Here is a 17177-nt window from a genome sequence, read left to right as displayed (position 1 = left end):
CAACAGGTGAATGCAACCAAAACATTTGAAAAACCAAGCATCCAATTAAAATGCAGCTCATTTAAATAACTTACAGCCCAGTTGTGATTATCTGGGGTGTATATACATAATCCAAGCAATCCAATAAATTGTGAGCATGCACCAGCAGTGGCTACCAGCCACACATCATACTGCGTAATGACTGTTCAGATGCAAAACAAATCAACATATTATTTGTTTATAATTGTGAAACTTCAGTGTGATCTTATGAGATGCTCCACTTGAGAGAAAACAGTCACTGCAAGCAAGGGCCATTTGATTTTCTAATGCCTTACTTGCAAAAACAGAATCATCACATGGGGGATGGAACTGGGGGAGAAGTTGTCATCCTGTCATCCGCTGGTGTGTGGTGTCCCTCAAGAGGCAATACTCTCCCCCTTGCTATTTAACGTATATATGCACCCCCTCACCCAGCTGGTATGGAGTTTCGGACTTGGCTGCCATCAATATGCAGATGACACCCAACTGTACCTGATGATGGATGGATGACCTGACTTTGCCCCAGATGTCCTGGAATGTGCCTTCGAAGCTGTGACTGGATGGTTGAAGCAGAGCCAGCTGAGATTGAATCCCATCAAGATGGAGGTCCTGCATGTGGGGCTGGGGTCCATGGGTGTGGGACTCCAGCTCCCTGCTTTCGATGGAGCACCGCTTACCCCAGTTTTGAGAGTTAGGAGCCTGGGGTTGGTCCTGGATGCTTCCCTGTCTATGGAGGAACAGGTCACAGCAGTTGTTCAATCTTCATTTTTCTACCTAAGACAAGCTCGGCAACTTGTCCCTTACTTGTTGACCTATGACCTTACGACAGTGATCCAGGCAATGGTCACCTCCCAATTAGACTACTGTAACTCATTCTACATGGGGCTTCCCTTGGGCTTGATCCAGAAACTGCAGCTGGTTCAGAATGCAGCTGCACAAGTGGTTGCCAGACTTCCAGTCATGGCACATATAACAACCATCCTCCGTCAACTGCACTGGTTACCAGTTGAGTACCGGATCCGGTTCAAGGTTTTGGTGTTGACATATAAAGCCCTATGCGAACTGGGTCCAGTATACCTTCGGGACCGCCTCTACCCATATGTTCTCTGGAGGTCACTTAGATCAGCTAATAAGCAGTTACTGATCGTCCCTGGTCCCAGGGAGGTCCGTCTGGCCTCTACCAGAGCCAGGGCCTTCTCAGTCCTGGCTCCGACTTGGTGGAACTCTCTGTCTGAGGAGACTAGGGCCCGGTGGGATTTGTTATCTTTCTGCCGGGCCTGCAAGACGGAGATGTTCTGCCAGGCATTTGGTAGGGGCTAGGCTGTCCTCTTGCTGGCTGTACCACTGAAGACCGTTCACCACCCATGCAGGAGCTCATAAAGTGTGACACATACTTATATCCACCATCTGAGAAATTTTATTGCACATGGATAATGTTTTAGAATGTTTATTTATAATGTTTTTATTGTTTTAAACTGTATGTTATACATTGTATGTTGTTACACCACCCTGAGCCCGTCCGATGGGGAGGGCGGTCTAGAAATGTAATAAATAATAATAATAATAATATGTTTTCACCACAGGAAAAGTAGCATCTTAATGGGGGGGGTGATATGGGAAGAGGTCATGGGGGGAAGAGTTAGACTTTCTTTTTTCAAGAATCTTGGCCTGGATTCAAATCACACACAGACAACCTACTTGGCTATTGTTATCCACTGGAACCTGAACTGATACCAGGTGAACTTTTCCAGCACTGGGGATTTCAAAACTGTTTTCATCCCTTCTGGATCATGCCAAGTGGTGAGGCACAGTAGCAGAAACACAAGATAGATCCCAGCTGCAAAACTGGCACCTGCCTTTCTTCCCCAAAGAAGAAAGCTAGACCTGAGCTAGACCTGTTGCAAAGATGTGGCATCTGCATGAGCTCAGTAAGCATCAGATCTACTGAGCCACACGGAAAGGACTGGCATATTCCTCGCCATCTCTGCTCCCACAGTGGAACATAATTACTTATTCACATAAACACACATGGAGCATATTGCAAATTGAAATTTCTCTTTCTTGTTGTTGATGATGCCATTTGTTTCCCTTCCCAAATGTTGCTTCTGCCACTGTCATCTCCACTGCCAGAGGCATTTATGTATAACCTGTCTGCTGCTGCCTTCATTTTGATACCGGAAAAAAAAAGACTTTGCTGGTGCAGGAGAAAGACTTCTCCTTCCCCCAATCCTTTCCCCCTGCTTGGGCTCTGTTTCAGAATGTTGTTTGTTTTCCCTGTTTGTAATTGAATGAGACTTTGTCATTTGTCAGTGTCTGTGTTCTCTCCTATAATATTTTGCTGATTTCTTGTATTTATCTTACTCACAGTGGTGGTGCCGAATGATAAACAAAACCTCGGTGTGCTGTAAGAGAAGGTTATTTTGTCAAGGAGTATTGCATACTTTTTATATATAATCATGCCAGTTCCTGTAATACTGCAGGCTCACAAGGGGCTCCTTTGATGTGGAAGACATTCTGGTCTGTATTGGATTCAGAGCTGTAAGTTGGAAGGAGAAAGCACCAGTATGGATAAAACAAATTTTGTAGATGGGGGATGTGGCTCTTGCTCATCCTAATGCCGGCTGGAAGAATAGGAAAACATTCAGTGGGTTCTATAGGCCAGTGCTACCATTGAGGCCTCTTTGGTTTCATTTTTCTCATATGCTAGAAGCCTGCCGCTCTCACTTTCCATGCTACATTAAGAACATCAACACTAGCTAGCCAGCTACGCTGTGCAAAGCTTAATGGGTTCCATTTGCAATGGGCTTGTGAAAACCACTGTAAAAAATGTCCAGTGTCTCCTCTGAATTTTGTTTACAATCCAGATTTGAAAAAAACTGAGAACACTCCATGAAACTCAGCTGAAGGGATGATGTTTGGCCCGGTTTCAGATAAATCGTGTAAAACTAGACACAGATGACTTCCATCATGGCTATGCCTGTACCTACAGGGCCATTGAGAAGTTGGAAAAATAGGACCCAATGCACACATTAAATTCACTCACTCAAGTCCTATGGTTTCCTCCTCTTCTCTGTTTTTATTAGATGCCTATGGTTTTCTTCCATTTACCAATTCCCCATTATTGTAGAGGTCCAAAAAGGGAAAGGAACTTGATGCAGAAATGGAAGGAAGAGGACCCATGATGAGCACCTGAAATGTAAGCTCCTTTCCTCCAAGTAAGTGGATTTAACATGAGAGCCTGAATGTAACATGTGGCGTCAAATAGAAGATATATGTGTGGGACCCAGGAAGTGCATTGCTGTGTAGGAACATATGAAAAGGTTTTCATGGTGGGTGGAAGGAGTGACATCCTCTTGTTGAAGCAGCACACTGAGAAGAACCCAGCTCAGGCAGATAATAATGGGGAATCAAGGAAAAGAATGGAATTCTCCTTAAAGCTCATCTCCCCTACTGAATTGATCCTGGGACATTCATGGCCATAACCGACTTCAAACAAATGAAGAGATGAGGTAAGCTGGAAGCAATGGCTATTGGGCACCTTTTCAATTTGTTTGAATTTAAATGTTTTAAATTGTTTTTATGGCAATGTAATATTTATTGTGGCTTTTAAATGATGTGATTCCCCTGAGCCCACTTGCAGGGAGGGCAGGATAAAAATCTAAAATAATAAATAATAATAAATAAATAAATTCATCCTGTCCCAAAAGAAGGGCTGAGAGAGCTTATTTAAACCTACTCCACTTCTTCTACTAAGATTTTGCTTGACATTTCACAGTCTCCTTTTCTAACATTGGCTATATGACTAACTAGTTGTTGCAGGGCTGAACAGGTATTGTTTGAGGACCCATCATACTGTCAGCTGTGAGTGGGTCTTTTTAGATAGTTAAATAGACCTGGTTAAAACTGGTTAGGCATGGACTAGATTGTCAGAAATGTGAATTTCCATTTCAGTTTCAGATCTGGGGTTTCTGAAGGAACTATGCACCATTTTTAGTTTTTTCCAGATGAGAAGTTGCCAGCTCGGATCTAATCCATTTGGTTTTTTCTTTATCATGAGTTTCAGCCCCATTCTTTGCAAGGAGTACTTTCCAGGCTCTTTTTACAGCTATTTTTGCACTCAACAGCTCTAAAATTGGTGAGGGGACACTATGGCAAAAACTGGCGGGCAAAGAGGTAGTGGGACGGCAGCCACATTAAAAACAATCCTACTTTATGTTAACCTTTTTCCTTTTTCTATAATGGCAATATATTATTACCTTTGTATCCTGCTGTTGCTTGTTGGTGCCGTGTATCTTTGTGCTTCACAGTTTTGTTTCCACAATGAGTGAGTATTCTCAAATTAATTGCCACTAATCTCCATCACTGAAGTGCAGGAAGGAAAAAAGCATGATTGTCTGATACCCCACCCCCTAACCTAAACAGACCTATGCTTTTCCTTTTGCTGTGAGTAGGCAGGAGTTTTTTGAAAGGGCAGAGTAGGCCAATGTCTCACAGAATGAGAAGAAGCAATCCTAAATAGGTCTACTCACATGTAAGTCCCATATTATTCAATAGTGTTAGTCCCAAGGATGTGTCTTTAGAAGGGCAGCCTAAGTTTTCTGGGGTTTTTATGAAGTTTGGTTGATTGAACAGACCACTTGCAACACCTCCCACCCCGGCACTTTTCCTCAAACTGACCGTACTAGTGCCTTGATGGGGGTGGGGGAGACAGACTACTGCCTGGGTAGCACCACAAAACAGAACAATATGCACCTCCCTAAACAGCTCTACTCAGATGTAAGTCCCATGTTAACAATAGTGTTTACTCCCAGGGAAGTGTCTTTAAAATTGCAGCCCATTTGAAGTCTGCACATTCCTCCTTCCAAACATTTCCAAAGTCAATAGTTGGAGAGGGGTGTCCCCTTGTACTTGATTGGCAGGGAGACAATGCCCGAGTAGCAACAAGAAAAAAGATGCACTCATGCACATAGCACTCATTCCCTCTTCCTGCCAACAGAGTTATTTAATACCTTAAGGGCTCTCTCCCCTTGGAATCTGATTGGCGAATGCTGTTAACAAGATGCTGTCATGCAGGCCCAGTGCCTGCCTGCTGCTGCACTGCAAGGTAAGAACCAAAATAAAACAAAACACACACACTTTTTGGTGGGAGTGTCATTGCAATTGGGTTTCCTTGATTTGACTCACCATTCCAGAAGCTGCTTTAACTAAACAAAACAGTGACTGCTGGGTGTATTTCCAGCTAGTATGTTTCTTTTTGCACACTCCTAATGTTAATATTAAGTTCTGGTAGGTGTGGAAAATCGGGAACCCACCCTGCCATCTACAGAGGCACCTACAGAGGAAAGGAGTTACCCATGCCAGATGGTTATTGGCTATACAGCCAGGGATATGTGGAGAACAGAAGGACATTTGGAATCACCATATTGCTGCATAAACAAAATACCACGATTTTATAGCCATGATCTTGACTCTCTAGAATATTTGGGTGAAAGGAAAAATTGGATGAGAGTCAGGAATACTGTACTTGCTAGAGCCACTGATTTAGAAGGACTGACTCTGTGGCACAGCTTAATATGAGAAGACCTGTTTTATCACAATATCCATCATGAAAGATATCGAACAACTTTGCTGATGTTGTACAGTTGAAAATAATTTGTGGGGTGCAAGGGGCAGTCTGCTTCTCAGTATCTTGGTTGAACTGAAAAAAGTACGACCACATTTTTTAGACCTAATTTTTTTCCTGTTCAGTTTCAATTAAGAAGTCTGGACTGGCAGGAGGAGACAGCGTATTTCGAACAGCCCATTAATTACAGAGTATTACTTTGGGGAGTAGGATATGTTCCCAGGGCACATTATTATGGAAATGCAAAGAGCTGAAGGAAACCTGGCACTTGAGCGGCAGCAGGGAGAGTTAGCCATGGAAAGAGAACTAGCTCATGCGATAATGACAGAAAGCCCAATGAAAAGGGAATCCCTTAAGCAAAATATATACTGAAAATACAAAGTATCATTTGTTTCTTTTCTGAGTCCAGTTTTCTATACAAACTTATTTTTTTAAAAATCACCTTCCCTCTTTTCTTCCCTTTGCATACTTTACCCAAAGCTCAACATGCACTAGTCAGTTCATCACTAATAGTGACAACAAGGTCCTCTGTTCTCTATATTCTCATGAATGTACATTCTGACCACATCATTAACTTTGCTAAATAGTTCATACATGAATATCTTGCTCTTCCTTCATGGTGCTCAGGATGACATACATGATTCTCTTCTCCTTATGTCATGTTGTAATTGTTTCCTTTGTTACAGGTAACTTGCCTATTGAAGGGAGACGTAAAGCCTCTCTGCTGCAGCCTGCAAAGGAACCAAGGTGCTTTTTGCAGGGAGATGTAAACATTTTGCTTGTACCAGCTGACAGGCAGAACCATGCCTATTGGGAAAGGGAAGAGAGAGGGGCAAAGACCCAAAGTAGGCAGCACAGTCCTACCTGTCAGCTGGTGCAAGCAAAATGTTTGCCTCCATCATCCCTTCCAGTACAGTAGCCCTATCACAGTGATGGGTGGTGGTCTGGCTCTCTGCCTCCACCCCAGTCTGTGCAGATCCAGATACAATGAAACCCAGCAAATGCAGTCTCATATAACGGAGCAGCTCAAACAAAACAAAATAAAATAGGACCTGAATTCATGTAGAATCAGAAATCCCTCTCAAAACCTGAGTATAATGATTGGCAGTAAGTGGAAACACTGTGCACTGAAGCTTCTGTGGACTGTTATGGTTGGATAACACCCCTGATAGATACATATCTGCTGAATCTCCCTGATTGCATCCTCTGCTGCCCAATTAACTGAAACCAGAATTTCAGGAAACCACCATGTCACAACTACTCTTTTTTTTATTGCGTGGTTGTGTCTTTAACATTTTTGTTATTTCTCTCTCACCCTGGATTTGTAACACTGCCACCAGGAATTTAATTCCAATCTGATTGATTGACCTTTCCCATAGTATTGTGTCCAAGCTTTAAGGCTCCTTCATTAGACTATGTGGGCCTGAGGATGAGACTGTTGTATGGGAATAGCATATGAATCTAGGTCTAACCATAAGCAAAATAAAACTTTATTTGTACAAGAAGCATATTGACTTCAGGATGTTTAGCAACTTTTCTTCAGTAAATAAAACAGTGTATGTTAATAACTTTGGACTGGCATATCACAATCTTTCATTTCACAATCACCCCCGCTCTCAAATCTTTCTCTTCAGAATGTACTTTGTTCAATATTTTATTTTGCTCAGTTAATCTCTCCCCTTTTAACTCAGGTTTATATCAGCTTTCCCCCCTCACATTCCTATAATACTCTGACAATATTAGGATTTGACTCTCTCTAGTCCCTAAAATGTCCTCTATAAGTATTCTACTTTCCTCTTAGAGTCTTAATGCTTTTCACAGCACTATGTGGGATTCTAATCACAAGATTGCTTTTCCAGGCTCTGTAGACTGCTAACTCTCTAACTGTTTGATGAGGACTCTCTCTTCCCCACACACTTCTTAGTTCCACCCATATACTCTCAGGGCCAAGCTACACATGACGAATGACACTGGAACAGCAAGTGGATTGAGTGGAGGGCAAGTGAACAGGGAGAAATACACTTGCTGTTCAAGTGTCATTCGTCATGTGTAGCTTGGCCCTCAGTCACCAACCAATCATCTCACTCACTCATCCCCCTCTTTCACTCCCCTTGTTCTTCTGCAACTTACCAAGCATTTAAAGAAACACAGACTTAAAACTTTAAATCATTACACTCCAGCATAACCATTTGATCTGCATCAATGGCTTGGATCTTAAACTTTAAGTTTATTTGCACGTCCTTGCTCATTGTAGAGGTGGTTCTGTGCTGCACAGAGCTTTTCTCTGCCACCAGCTGCTTTGTGGCTCATTGAAAGATGCTGATCTTGCATGAGAAGATCCTAGTGCCAGAGAAACACACTTCACAGCAGAAGACAGTTGTAGAGGCAAGAAGAAGTAGAAGAAAAATTTAGAATCCAAACTTTGATGTTTTATTACCATACTAGTAGCAAAGTCTGTTGTGGAGGGAAAATATAACAGCCTCTAGAAAGAGCAGGGTAAGTGGGCCAGGCATTAGTTCCCCTGGAGAAAATGGCTACGTCAGTGGGTAGAATCTATGTCATGTTAGGTTGCCAGCTCCAGGTTGGGAAATTTCTGGAGATTTGGGGGGTGGGGCCTGGAGAGGGTGGGGTTTGGGGAGGGGAAGTGTTATGTATTGCTAGAGATGGAATGGAGGCTTCTGAGGCCTACAAGCCTATTGGTGTTTGTGCAAGGGACTGCCAATTACAACTTTATCACCCAATCACTGGGCTGCAAGTAGTTACTTTGTAAATAGTTCATACAAATGACGGATTTTAGCTGCTTACTTTGTATTGGTTGTTGTTTAGGGTGGGTGAGGCTTCTGTGAGTATAAATTGAGTCCTGCTGATCCTAGCAGGCTGTTAAGGCTGTTCTAGTTTCAATAAAGATGTCTGTATGGTTAAGAACTGTTCCTGCCACTATATAATAGGAAGTACCTCATTAGGGTATAATTTCATATAATAACCTCCAAAGCAGTCATTTTCTCCAGGGAACTAACCTCTATGGCCTGGAGATCAGCTGGAATTCTGGGAGATCTCCAACCACCACCTGGAGTCTGGCAACCCTAGGCATTACACATTGCTGAGGTCCCATCCCCCCCCGACTCTGCCCTTTCCGGGCTCCACTCTCCAAATCTCTAGGAATTTCCCAAAGAGGAGCTGGCAACCCTAAATGCCATGAAGTCCTCCTCCATAGCAGTTATTTCCTCCAGGGGAATTGATTTAGGTTACCCGGAGATTGGGAGATTCTGCAAGATCTCCAGGCCCCATTTGCAACCCTGCAAGAACCTGTTTCCCCAAAAACCCTACACACAAGGGCTCAAATAGGCCAAGACCTTCCCTGGCTGTTGCCCGCCCCTAGGTAGACTGCCCCTGACCATGGAGGCTTCACCATCAAGTGGCCCCCTCCTTCTCTGCCTCCCATGTTACCCACTGCTTTTCACCAGTCTCTAGCATCTCCTAGCAACTGGATGGAAAGCTTGGCTGGCAGTTTCCATGGTTACCCACACCACTACGGAAGCTTCAGCAACCAAGGCTGGCATAGCTTCATGTTCAAAGAAGGTAGAGCTGGAAGGGCTTTAAGGGACCATTGCTAAATTACAATAGGCTTTTAAAAAAGGAGTTCTTTTGTTCCCTCAACGTTCACTCGCAACCTCCGCCTCTCACTCCCAAGCACCTCTGATTGTTTCTGAAGCTCAGTTCTCCTCTCTTCTTCACCTTCTCCCCTTCCACCCACCGACCACAAAAGGAATATTTCACCGACAACTCCCTGAGGTGACCTTACCTGGCAATGAAGCCTAGTCCCACCCCCTCTGCTTTTGCCTGAGCCAAGTGCACTTGCATACTATGTCTTGTGCTGGAAACCTTGTGATTTTTTCTTTTTTTTTGCTTTTCTTTTTTGTTGGAGGCTGAACTTTTTGCAAACTATGCTTTATTCATTTGTTTCTTGCATCTTCTCACATCTTTGCAAAGTGAATATGAACATGACGATTGCAAAGAGCTGCACTGGCTTCTCTCTTCTGAATTTCCTCACGATTGAATTGTTTTTCTGAATTTTCCCACAATTGACCCTACTAGTCCTAGAATTGCTTATGCTCTGTTTCAGCTTTTCTTTGATTTTGAGCTGGAATCAGCTGGAATCAGGAGAGGGGCACTGCCGGAGAGAAGAGGGTCAGGAAGACTGGTGCATTGCTGCAACTGGCAGCCACCTGGTTCAGTCCATAGGGCTGAATTGGGAAGCTGGCACAGCGGGAGCACTGCTGGGGGGAGGAGAGATAGGCAGCCTTGCCCAGCAGAGAGGCAGGAAGGGCAGGTGCTCCCATCACCACTCCTCACCCACAGATCAGCTAGGAGAAAGCCTCGAGGAGGCAATGGGGAGGAAAACCATTTTGCCCCCGCATGCGCCTTACCCCCACGTACTGCGCATGTGCAGCATACTGAGCATGTGTGGGAATAAGAGGTGAGTTGTCGACAACACAGTTTGCCTTTTATATAGTAGGATGTCAGATATTATTGCAGTTCTATCATTACTGATGTTATTTGACTGAGATTTTGATTATATATCATTCAAACATATATCCCTATCACCCTAAGATCCAAAAGTAGATAGCTATCCCTATACTGTAACCATTGGGACTAACAGGTATTCAGTGGATATTTGTCCTTTCTTATGGCCCTACCTGACTGGCTACATTGTCATGACCAGAGACTGAGTGTCGTCTATCATGTCAATTGTATGCCTCTGCCACAGGAATAGATGATCTGACCTGATGGTACTGTCAAATTCTCCCTTTGTACTTTCTGTTGTGCTGTCGTCTCATGCTGTTTCCAATTGTGTTTGTATTTATCACTTTGATATTCCTCACTTTGCCTATTGGCTATGTTCTTGCCTGTTTCTGCTAGTTCTCCCTCTGTGGCTCTCAGAACTTCCTTTTTGGCAGAACTTGGAGAGCTGCTGTAGTATAGTAGTTAAGTAGTTTGGCTGCAAATCAGCACTCTCCTGGTTTGAATCCCACTACTGCCATGAGCTCAGCAGGTGGCCTTGGGTAAGCCATTCCCCTCAGCCCCAGCTCCCCAGCTGTATTGTGGGGATAAAAATACCACTGACCTTTTTCATCGGTGGCACTAATATATCCAGAAGGGAAGTATATAAGCACAGTTGTTGTTGTTGTTACTGGTCCATTAACTTTGAATCTGAAAGGACGTGGAGCACTTACATAAGAAAAACCCTTCATTTGCTTTATTTCCGTATTCAGTGAATTTATATACTGTTCTTCAACACAAGGATTCTCAAAGTAATTTTATGGCCTGTTTTTATGTTCAAGACTGGTTTATGCTGCTTTTTAAAATTGACTGTTGGTTTTAACACATAGATTGTCTTTATTAAATTGTTTTTCATTGATTCATTGTTTCACATTTTTCTCTATTTTGTTTCCTTTTTCCTGTTATCTGTGGAGAAGGGTTATAAATGGGCAAATAAATAAACAATAAACAATATGAAAGAATTAAAATGTTGTAAAAAATCCAAAAGATCATGAATAGGGGTAACATAATGGCAGGACGGCCTGCTAACGCCCCCTTCCCTCAGTAATGGCTTCAGCAATGGCAACAGAAATCAATGGGAGGGGCTCCTCAGCTGATTCAGGCATGACAGACAGATGCTTGTCTCTTCCCTGCCCTTAGTCTAATGGTTCCCATTTATGGTGGCTGGAGGGGAAAAGGAAGAGGCTTTCAAATGGAGCTGGATCCAGGCACACTGACAGTGCATTACTAACAGAGTTACACCCTTATATACCCATTGAACTCAGTGGGTTTAGAAAAGCATAACTCTGTTTAGGATTGTACTTTTAAGGGTACCTCCCCTTTTCTCCATCCCGTGACCTCCTTCAGCAATAGCAGTTAGAAGCCAGAAGGAAGAGATCTTCAGCTGGTGACTGGTTTTGGTTTTGGTTTTCCTTAGTACAGTTCCCTCTTCTGCAATATCCAAATCCCTGTTTTGTCTTATATACACAATTCCCCCATCCATTTCATCACCCCTTCTTGTATCTCAGTTTCTGACTAAACATCCACATTCTGTAAAGCACCCAACTTGTTCCAGTTGAAATAAGTCATACAAATTAGATGTACAAAAATATGCAGTTTGCATGATGTATTTCAACTGCAGTGTCTGTGGAGTTTGTTTTCCTGTGTCAAGTATGGTTTGGAAAAGATTTTCATATGTGTAGCCCTGTTGATTCCAGTGGTATCTTTACCAACAATGAATTAAATACATTTCCCTCAAAATTCAAGAGGGAAAATTAGCTTATCTTTTTGTTTCCTTCCACCACTGCCAACAATAACAATATTCTGTGCCCTCTTTTTAGGCTCAAACTTTGAAACATTCCTTAAAAACAAACAATAAAAGGTAAATAACATTTTACAGTCCATAATCTTGTCACATCTTTGCAGAAAAGCAGCTGTTTTTGTTTTGGACTGAAAATAACTGTACAGATGGATTCAAAAAAAGAATTCAATGCTGGAATCATAAGAAGACTCTGATAATAGTAATAATCTTCTTTCATTTGAGCAGCATTTTACCTTGAGAAGAACCAAAATAGCCATCTACCCCCATTCACACTCTCAATTATACCTTTAGGAAGGGGCTGGACTCTGTTCCAAGAATAACAACGCTGCTCCTTTTCTTACACAACGAGCTCCTCCATTGTACAGAAAGTCCATTAGCATCTCATTGGAGTCAGCATCTGAGAAGAGCCTATTTCATACAATGGGCAGTCTTTTGCCTGGAAGACTGAACTGAAGTATTTGATGGAGGCTCCCTGCATGACCTTGTGCTAGTTACCCTACCTTATACCACAATCCTGTTCATGCTTATTTGGAATGTCACATTTATTTTAATGGAGCTTTCCCTAAGTAAACTCCATTAAAATTAATGGGACTTATTCCCAGATGAGCAGGGCTCATTTCGAGGGGGAACGTGCAGGAATGCAGTTCCGGTAGTTCCCTCAAAAGGTCACATGACAGGTGACCCCCACCCACCTGACTCTCGGCCATTTTGGGCCCGTTTCAGCCTGGATTGGGGTTGAAACGGCCCGGATCAGGCCTCTGATGGGTGGTGGATCACTCTCCCGCTCAGCAGTGGCCCAATACTGACCATTTGGGCCCCTTTGGGGCCATTTTCAGCCCCTTTTGGCCATTTTGGGCCCAATTTCGGCCCTCAATGGCCAAGATTGGGTCCAAAACAGCCAGGATAGGTGATGTCAGGGGGTGTGGTATATGCAAATCAGTTATGCTAATGACACATTTCCGGTGCTGTCAAGGGGTGTGGTATATGCTAATGAGTTATGCTAATGAGTTCCTCCAGCTCTTTTTCTACGAAATGACCCCTGCAGATGAGCATGCATTGGATTGGATGGCATAGGGTTGTCATGCTTAAAACAGGAATCATAATCATCTAGTGGGACTTTGCATGCAAAGAAGTCTATAAAGTGTTCTAAGAGTACCTGCAATGTTTTCCAAGATTACTAATATGGGTTTGACATACCCACCAGCTACTGTAGAAAAGGTGTGTGAAAAGTGGAAGGAAATTAAAAGATGCCAGTTATTGCTAGTTTTGAGCTGGACAGTTTAAGAATTTGTGGAAATATATGCACTAGAGATGTCTTTATGAAGAGATCCTCGAAAGGTCCACAATAGTTGATTCTTTAATAACTCTTTTAAAAAACGGTTCTAGCTATTTTAGAAGACTGAACTTCACTTGTGTGCCTTTCCCCCCCTGTATTTTACTTTATATCCTCTCTAGCATTTTTTATGCATCAAACAGTAACACATCTTGTCATCAGTATTAAGGATAAAATAGGGCAAAGGAAATGGCATAAATAAAGACTAAAATGGGACATCTGTCTTCTGGCTGTCTTCTATAATCCTTCACAGAAAAGTGTTCATGGAACGGGTCAAGGACACCTTGTGAAACAGGAGTCCATTAGCATGCCCTTGCCAAAGCTGAATGGCCTCTCAAAGGAACAGAAAGGCACCCTTGCAAACAAGGAAGGAAAAGCATAGCAAGAGGCATGGAAAGCTGGTCTTTCTCTTTCAGTCAGTGGTTTCTATGAATCCATAAAGGCCTAGATTTAGAGATGGGCACGGACTGAAAAATGGACCAAAATTTGACACAGACTGGCTCAGTTTGGCATTTGAGAGCAGGCGGATTGTGGGATGTGTGTTTTTCACCAATGCAACAACTTCGTCCATTGGTCTGTGAAACCAGACATCCTGGTACCGAGCAATCAATTCCCTAGGCATCTGCAGACTTTCTGCTGCCTTTGGAACACACCAATCTTAGCCCTGAAAACCTTGATAGGCAGCTCTGGCTGCCAACCTGAGAGCTCCCATTATTCTCTATAAGAGCAAGCAGTATATATAATACCCAGAGCTGTGCCGCTGTTTCACTTTCCAGCTGGTTACCAAGGGAGGAACTGCTTGTTGCGGGAGTGTTTTTGGATTTTATGAGAAGGAGCTTGGGGCTTGTGCTGCAGCAAGGCTCTAGGAGCAAGCTCATTGGGTTTCCTTGGTTGAGGGCTCACTATTCTATTTAATATTTTTTTTTAATTTCAATTCTTATTTGCTTGTGGGATGGTGGGCTAGCCTAGGACTCTGCCCCAACCCACTCTCAGAGCAATGTTCTATACCTCCACTACATTCTCATTCTCTAGCAAAGGTTTCGCATTTCTAATATTACATTTGTTAGCTTTTATTATAGGTTAACTATATGAATAATTTTACAAAGGTTATAGAAATATTCATATGTATCCAAGCTTTTCTATCTAATGATTTGCTGTCCAAAACAAATAACTGTGTCAATGGTAACCCATCACTATACTGGAAAAATAGCCTGAGCCAGGGTCCCTTGTTCCCATGAAAGCACCCAAAGCCTTAACTGGGCATAGCTGGGGGTCCCCAACATCACATGATGCCCTCTGCCCATTGGACTTGCAAATTACTAACAACACCACTTCTGCAAAGAGTGTCATATCTGTTAACTACAGGGCCCTCTGGGAAACCTCCTGCCTTGCTTGAACTTCCTTGAATTAAAAGCCTCATTCAGTCCATGGTAAAAGGATGCCTTTTACCATGTGTGTCACTGGGACTTCCCTATTCCACATTCTCCTGACTCTAATATTGACCATATTTTCAGGCCAACCCTCAGGCCTTACCTTAAAGGTTAAGACCATCAAATATGGCCTTATGTTTTTTACTGCCAATCCACCTTCAAATATACTGTCTCATATGATTAACTGAAGGACAAACGGGAGCCCGGGAAGCTGGGACAACTCAAAATACAATAGTCCGGGGGACAACAGTAGATAACAAACAATTATAAATAATTTTTTATATTTTACATGTGCAGAGTGCTAAAGTGCAGGTGCATACAGAATAAATATATATAAATACAGTATGAAATGCTAATAGTAAAGAGGTCTGTCAGTCCGTCAACAATTCCAAAATATTCTGTATAATATCAACTGGTGGATGAAGAGTACACAAAAGTGGTGAGAAAGCATCCCACTTGTGATGTAAGTCAGACCATCAGTCCAAAGATGGAGCTGGACGTGCCAAAGGACACTCAGCCGATGGGCTTATGCGCAACTTTCCATTTCCCATTTCATTGTTACTTCTTCTTGGGCATAATTCAATGGATGGTCACAAGCGTCTCTCCTCACACCAAATGCAGTTGCAATTACAATAAAGCTGCAACTGCGTTTGGTGTGAGGAGAGACGCTTGTGACCATCCATTGAATTATGCCCAAGAAGCAGTAACAACGAAACGGGAAATGGAAAGTTGCGCATAAGCCCATCGGCTGAGTGTCCTTTGGCACGTCCAGCTCCATCTTTGGACTGATGGTCTGACTTACATCACAAGCGGGATGCTTTCTCACCACTTTTGTGTACTCTTCATCCACCAGTTGATATTATACAGAATATTTTGGAATTGTTGACGGACTGACAGACCTCTTTACTATTAGCATTTCATACTGTATTTATATATATTTATTCTGTATGCACCTGCACTTTAGCACTCTGCACATGTAAAATATAAAAAAATATTTATAATTGTTTATTATCTACTGTTGTCCCCCGGACTATCATATGATTAACTGGCAAATGTCAAACATGCTCCAAACCTACCAGCTCCCTAGCAGCTTCAAACCCCCTGCAATGCCTTACATAAACAACCCTCATCTTCAAAGCAGTGCAGGCCAAATGCCTGCATAGGAGGAGATGAGATCTACTTTAGTAGCCTCCATCCCTGCTGTAATAGGCTGGACATGCCAATCTGCCCAGCCAACCTGTGCCTGTGCCTCTTTTGAACTAAAGAAAGGGCCAGTACCACAGGAGCCACAGTGATATTGCTGTGAATGTATCTATGATGATAGGCATCTCAGCAGTTGTCCAGAGATTTGGATAAAATTAAAGTGTTATTATTAAAATTATTGTTGAATAAAGGCTAAGAAACAGAGAACTTCTACTATAATTCTAGTTTCCTTTATTCACTGGCTGATGAGAAAAAAAGAGCAATAGATTCTCTCATGGGGGAGTTGGAGATAAGCAGGCTGGGGGTTTCCCTGTTCTCACCAACACCACCACCAATCTAAGTTCTCCAGTCTATCTACTGGCAACACTGGGACATTACATTTGGGCAGGGAAAAAAAACCTTCTCAGGGCAACACAGTTGCTTTAATAATATTCATCTTGCACACTAGCTAAAAAGTTTAGATTGAAAGGCTTTAATCTTTATGAATTGAGGGGAAATGAAAGCCCTTTCCCAGGTAAATATACTGGACTGTAAAACCTGTTGGGGCCTTTGTTTACTTTGAAGGAGAACTCCACAGCTCCCAAAGGAATGCAAAATGCTGCTTTTTAAAGTGGCAGATTGACTGGCAATGAAAATGTCCCAATTTTCCTGTTTCCAGCAGAGGCTTTTCACTGCTTTCCTCATGATTGCACATAAATTACTGCTTCCTTCAAAGTCAAGCTGTCTAAAAACACACACACCACCAGTTTCTACATTTCCTTCCATGTTACCTGCTGTGCTTGCCTTTGGACCAAGATTCACCTCCTAAGGTGCTGACTATCCCACGGTTGCTCCCAGAAATTGTTCTTGGCCACGGTTCCTCTGCTTTTCTGGAATCAGCTTCCCTCTTCTGACTTCAGGTCAAAGTTCTCTGTCCTCACTCACTAATAACCTGTGCTTCAAGCTGCTGTTTGCACAGCGTCATTGTCTGCCCAGCCAGTCTCCTATGTATATTCAGGCTGTCCTCCAAGTTCCTTCTCATTGTGAAGCTAAACTGGTTAGACAAAAGATCATAACACCCAGCCATGCCCTTTACAGCAAGAGAAAATGAACCTTTCTGGGAATGAAGAGCAGGAACCATCCCCTCATAGTTCAACTTTTTCAAATCCAAGACCCACCTTTAACCCAAACCAAGAATAAGGAATCTATGGCTAAATTCTTGTATCATAT

At 42.7% G+C, this 17177-nt stretch overlaps 1 long non-coding RNA gene across 1 annotated transcript in view; it reads right to left on the bottom strand.

The window, feature by feature from the left end:
- Positions 1-16838, bottom strand: part of LOC129330995 (uncharacterized) — a 73540-nt gene extending 56702 nt beyond the window's left edge. Inside the window, exon 1 of the long non-coding RNA XR_008597089.1 lies at positions 16739-16838. This is a non-coding gene — a long non-coding RNA (uncharacterized LOC129330995). The remainder of the gene's footprint in view (positions 1-16738) is intronic.
- Positions 16839-17177: the final 339 nt, after the last annotated feature.

Source organism: Eublepharis macularius, chromosome 5 (assembly GCF_028583425.1).
Source record: "Eublepharis macularius isolate TG4126 chromosome 5, MPM_Emac_v1.0, whole genome shotgun sequence".
Lineage (NCBI taxonomy): Eukaryota > Metazoa > Chordata > Lepidosauria > Squamata > Eublepharidae > Eublepharis > Eublepharis macularius.
Note: the sequence above shows the minus strand (reverse complement) of the source record. Positions and strands in the feature narration are given on the sequence as shown.